This window comes from Arachis hypogaea, chromosome 15 (assembly GCF_003086295.3).
Source record: "Arachis hypogaea cultivar Tifrunner chromosome 15, arahy.Tifrunner.gnm2.J5K5, whole genome shotgun sequence".
Lineage (NCBI taxonomy): Eukaryota > Viridiplantae > Streptophyta > Magnoliopsida > Fabales > Fabaceae > Arachis > Arachis hypogaea.
In genome coordinates, this window is record NC_092050.1 from 14274316 (window position 1) to 14280315 (window position 6000).

General features: G+C 38.6%; 2 long non-coding RNA genes across 2 annotated transcripts; one reads left to right on the plus strand and one right to left on the minus strand.

Annotated features, from left to right (window-relative positions):
- Positions 1-700: 700 nt before the first annotated feature.
- On the minus strand, positions 701-2834 carry LOC140179604 (uncharacterized). Its single transcript, XR_011873174.1, has 3 exons — positions 2524-2834; positions 1720-1908; positions 701-1030 (listed from the first exon to the last, which is right to left on the minus strand). It is a non-coding gene; the product is annotated as an uncharacterized lncRNA (long non-coding RNA).
- Positions 2835-3097: 263 nt separating this feature from the next.
- Positions 3098-5754, plus strand: LOC112747959 (uncharacterized). The gene is made up of 2 exons (XR_011873173.1): positions 3098-3910; positions 5278-5754. It is a non-coding gene; the product is annotated as an uncharacterized lncRNA (long non-coding RNA).
- The last annotated feature ends 246 nt before the right edge of the window (positions 5755-6000 follow it).

The window sequence follows — 6000 nt, forward strand, 5'->3', positions numbered from 1 at the left end:
ACTCAAAAATTAAAATTATTTGTGGTGATTTAGCTACTTATTATTATTATTATTATTAAAAGTATGAACTAAGGATCTTTATCCCTTCTAATGGAAGAATTACAATGAAAAGTTTTCTTCTAAGAAGTGCAAGCAAGCTAAACAAAACAATGAGACAAATCAATACGCTCTATAAATGACAATCACCATCAGTTTTTCCATAAATTAAAATGAAAATCATTTTAAAAAGAAATCAGAACCAACGAATTTTACGCTGAAAACTGGATAAAATCTAACGTGATGACAACCTATATTGTTGAGTGATAGAAACAATTAATATCTAATGCACAAAACCAATGTTCTGAAAACCAGTTCGAACCGAAAACCGTTAGCAAAAACGATCAAGGTTCTGAAACCGAACTGATTATTAAACCGTTCTAGCTACTAGTTTACAGATTCAACCGTGGTTGAACCGAAAAACCGTTTATAATAAAATAATAAATAAAAAATAAATAAACACACCAAAACTATATGATCTTATCAATTTACAAACTCAAAAGTCTTTTTAAAACACTCTTAAAATATATGTTTCCAATCACTTTTGTCATCATCATCTTCAGCTTTATACTCATCACTCAATTAAAAAATCCACAACCCTAATCCTCTATGATTTCTTTTGGAAAAATAAAATCTCATTCAATAAAGAAACCATAGCTGTAAGTAATTCAGAATATTTGTGAGACTCAGCACCAAGACATGCAATAAATATACATATAAAGCAGTACCAAACAATCCAATTCTCAATTCCATGAATCATAAACAAAAAGGTGTCTAAATTTCCATAGAATCAATCAAATTCAGCATTAAAAAGCATCGAAAACCAAATTTTGCAGTTAAAGAATGAAGTAAAGAACATTAGAAAAGAGAGTGGCTTGGACCACCGTCTTCTGCATCAGAGAAATACAATACCATCATCATCATCACTCCCAAGACCTCCAACAACAGCATCATCTTCATGATTTCCTTGCTCTAAATCAATAACATGGGACATCTGCTGTTTGTTAATTTTTTGAAAGCATCAATTTGATTTAAAATTAAAATACAGCAACAAATAATCACCCTAAAAGCTTAAACTCTGAAATCAATAAATCTATCAACAAAAATTCAAAAACAGCATACTCATAGATTAAAAAAACAACAGCAGCTGAGTAACAAATCCATTTTTAGCAATAATTTCGACAACACAAAATCAATTTCTTTGATTGATTTCACATTCAAAAAATCACTAATCAAATTCAGAACAGACTTAGCAGAATAATAACAATACAATCCAATTACAATATCACAGCAACCCACTACCCAATATCTTAACAAACAACATCCAAACAATTAATCATGCTTCAAGCAAACAGTTTTTCAACAATTAATCATGCTTCAGCCTTCAAGCAATAGCTTCAACAATTAATTATGCTTAAAGCCAAGGTTGTCAAACTCGCGAGTCTAGGTAAACTCGTAGAGCTGACCTAGACTCGACTCGTAGACTCGTATGAGTTTACCTGTTATAATTTTTTGTAAAAAATATATATATCGTGTATAAGATATATGTTTACTCAAATATAGGCATTAAAACTCAACAATTTCAACATAAAAAAAACATAATAAATAACATAATACTACAATTATAACAAGTATTCTAGAACACACATTCAAATCCTTCCGTAACTATCTTTTTAAACATACCTGAATCTGAATGGCTGAATGGAGTAGGCTCAGTTGAGAAACCAGCCATTGCTGTGCTATGCAAGCAGACAAGAACGAATGACAACAGAGTACACGACTAACCGGCAGAGGACATGAACGCAACGACCGAAAGAGGATGTGATGAATGACGGTAGCGTGGCGACGGCAGAGGCTCCACGAGTTCACGAGCTTTCATGCATAATAGAGTCAATAGAGAGCAGAATGAGAGAGTGAGAATGAGGAAATAGTGGAGAGAGAGACAATGACGAGCTATTTGGGGAACGACAAATGGCGAACGGCGGCGAGGGACAGATGAAACGCGAAGAGGGCTTGGAGAAGAGAGTGACTGAGTAAGTGTGGCGAGAAAAGTGAGGGATTTAGCTGTTTAAAGTTACGTTCATACGTTGCTCCTTTTTTCCTCTTTTTTTGGGCCCAAAACGGCTCCGTTTTTGCGAAAAAGGCCAAACAAAGCAAACTCGCTGACTCACCCGTAAACTCGCGAGTTTGACCGAGTTTATGCGAGTCTACCCAAAAACGAGTTTCTGTCCGAGTTAACTCGATTCCACTACCTACGAGTTTACGAGTTAACTTGAGAGTTTGACAACAATGCTTAAAGCAATCAGCTTCAACAATTAATCATTTAATAATGCTTCAAATGGGTGTTGACCCGGTCTGTATGCGAATGGTGTTGCTGAATAAAATGATGAATGTAGAACCAACAATTAATCATACTTCAAGTAATAACAGCAATGTTTATAAGTTAGAACCAGCAATTAATCATACTTCAACAAATTAGATTTATACCTAGGGTTAGTGGAAGAATGCAGATCTGATGGCGACAGGGACAGCGGCTGGGGTGGAAGGGTCGAATAGAGCTGGCGCCGGTGGGAAGACACTCGCGACGACAACTGGCACTGGCAGTGGCTGCGATTTTGACGGCTGAAAAGAAAGGTAGCTAAGCGAACGGAAAGCTGGCTGAAAGGAACTTGCGACGGCGGCGGTGGCTGGGCGGAGGTTGCGTCGGAAGCTCGAGGTGGAGAGTGGAGACGCGGGAACTGAGAGCGAGAGGTGACTGGTGAGCGTGGAGGGCTGAGGCTCGAGAGTGTGCTGTGGGTGTCTGGGTGAAAGCACTAGGGTTCCCTTTCAGCTGCCAAGTCAAAACGCAGCGTTTTTCACAGTTTTGGTAAAATTTCAAAAACCGGCCAGGTCACGGTTCGGTTCGACCGACCAGTTCAGCGGTCCAAAATGAAAAACCATCAAATTCAAAAATCGAATTTGGACGGCCGAACCGACCGGAAACCGGTCGGTCGAACCGAACCGTGACCCGGCCGGTTTTTGAAATTTTGCCAAAACTGTGAAAAACACTGCGTTTTGACTTGGCAGCTAAAAGGGAACCCTAGTTTTTGGCCTTCACCTAGACACCCACAGCACACTCTCGAGCCTCAGCCCTCCACGCTCACCAGTCACCTCTCGCTCTCAGTTCCCGCGTCTCCGGCCAGTCTCCACTCTCCACCTCGAGCTTCCGGCACAACCTCCGCCCAACCACCGCCGCCGTCGCAAGGTCCGTGGAAGTCACTCACCATCGCAAGTTCCTTTCAGCCAGCTTTCCGTTCGCTCAGCTACCTTTCCTTTCAGCCGTCAAAATCGCAGCCACCGCCAGTTGCCGTCGCGAGTGTCTTCCCACCGGCGCCAGCTCTATTCGACCCTTCCACCCCAGTCACTGTCCCTGTCGCCGTCAAATCTGCATTCTTCCCTATCTTCCACTAGCAATGGTTCAGCAAAGAGCACAACAAAGTGTATCTGGTTCTAGTGGAGGCTCTCTTGGTGGGTTGGCCGATGGTAGCACAAGAGTACAAGGTCCGGGTGGTACCGCCTTGTCATCTGATGTTCAAGTTCACCAAAGCTCTCAATCTGCGGGTGGAAGTGGAATTGGATCCCATGATGGTGGAAACTCACATGGGCAAGAAGCTGAAAGGTCTACAAGTGCAGAAAGCAGCATGCATAATGGTAATGATCAACCTCTGCAGCAAGGTACCGCAAAGTCGCAAACCTCAATGAAGCTGGGCAGAATACGTTAAGGCGTGCTGGTGCTTTAGGTTTTGTGGCATCTGCTGCCAGTGCTTTTGATGCTGCAAAAGACATAATGGAGGCTCTTAGGAGCAAGCATGCTAATTTGGCTAGTGAACTTGAGGTGATTTTTATTCCGTGTTTTTAAGTTGCTTCACAGTAAATGCATACACCCTCACCTTCGCTAATCCCTATAATTATGAGTCTGCATGCATAAGGCTGCTCTTGTCCCTCAGAAACAAATCATGCTTGCAATAATAGTATTTCAATAGTTGTACATTTTACTTGTTAAATGGACCGTTGAGTCAGTGGTGAGTGGAAATGAAAGACATATTGTTCTAGGAAAAAAGAGTTAGATATATAATAAACTTATATATTAAGTTTTTGGCGGTGTTACAAGTCTCTTATCTTTTAATATATAATTTTAAATATTTAAATTTAATGATTTTTAAGTCGATAAAATTTTACAATTTTACCTAATAAATTATCCATAATTTATCATTAAAAATTCACAAACATATTCAAACATAAAAATTTATAACTAATAAAAATCAAAATGCACATAAATGACAAATCGGAATAAGAAACAACTCAATCAGAAAAATCAGCATAAACAAAGAAAAATTCCAACATAAACAATGGAGTGAAACTCTGCACCACAGCACCATCAACAACTCAAATCAGAAAAATCACTATAAACAATGCAAAATCAGAATCATAGCATAAATAACTCACAATTGATTCCAGCATAAACAATTTGGCGCATTGAGTTGAATTGAATCAAGTCAGTCCATGTTTATTGCTTAATAACTTTCTGTTACGGTAAGTGTTACTCTCATTGATCAATGCAGTTTATTTTATTCGTTTACCTCAACTTGGTGAGTCTACTTTTTGTCCATATGATTATCCCCAATGGTTATTTCTATCAGTACTGCATAATCTAATGCATAAGGTGCAGCAGGCACCATCAATTCATGTTGGAAAACACTAAGCAATGCATGAAAGATGTATAATATAGGATTCCTAAATCATGGAGTCATGACAATTAATCAAATCTTTTACTTTTGAACAAAAGCAAAGGTCCTAGGTATGCAGGCACTTACTTTTTTTGCCACCACTAGCATAAAATTTCCAGCCATAAAGTACAAATTAAATATAGGATGTAGCTTCAACATGAAAACTCTGTTTTGTGTTTCAAAAAGTGGTGGGCACAAGGAAAACTTTCAAGTAAATATATTCAGCAAGAGAAGCTCTGATTAACATTTAAAATAATGGTATGACTTGAATATATTTGTAGTTATATATACAACATAGGTGACAATCTACTAGAACATCAAAGATAATGCTACCATTTTATGTTATCAACCACTGACTAAGGTCTTAAACATTCTTCAACAGATGCACTTATTAGATTTTAAACCTTTCCTCACTTTGATCCACTCTTCAATTCTGTTTTCTATTTTGCTATTGCTGTTAAATTTCTTACCTCAGGTACCAGTTGATACAGTGAATCTCAACATGCTTCCTATTCTTGAAAATCCAAACACAAGCAAGGTTGCGAACAGAGAGAGAGAAGAGCTCGAACAGAGGAGACGACGACGGTCACAGAGCATCCACACGACGGCGAGGGAGCTTTCTACGAGCGACGGAGCTTCCTACGACGGAGCTTCCCAGCGGAGAAGAGTTCGGCGATGACAACGACGCGGGGCTGCGGGGGCTGCGGGCTGCGCGATTGGGTGACTAGGGTTCTTCTTTCAATTTCAAATTTTCACTTTAGTTTTAGAGGAGAGAGGAGAGAGGAGAGGAGTGTGGGAGTGAGATTGGGTTACCGGCTTACAGCCGTTGGGGATTTAGAGAATTAGAGTTTCCATATTTTTTTTTAAAGTCAAAATGACATTGTTTGGAGAGATTTTTATCGAACCGAAAATATTTTAAAAAATTGGCCGATTTTAACGGTTTATCGATTAACTATTGATTCGATTGATTTTTTATCAGGCGATTTATAAAACTACTCGAATTAATTTAGTGATTGGTCTTGTTAATTCAATTAAACCAACCAATTTGGTTCGATTTTTAGAACTATGGCTAATAACACTGAAATTTCAATAAGGAAGCAAGAACTAGAAGACACATTGAAAAATGATAACAAGATATTGCTAAGTTGATGAAAGATTTGGAAAATAAAAGAGCAAAAATTTCAGCATCGAAGCAAGA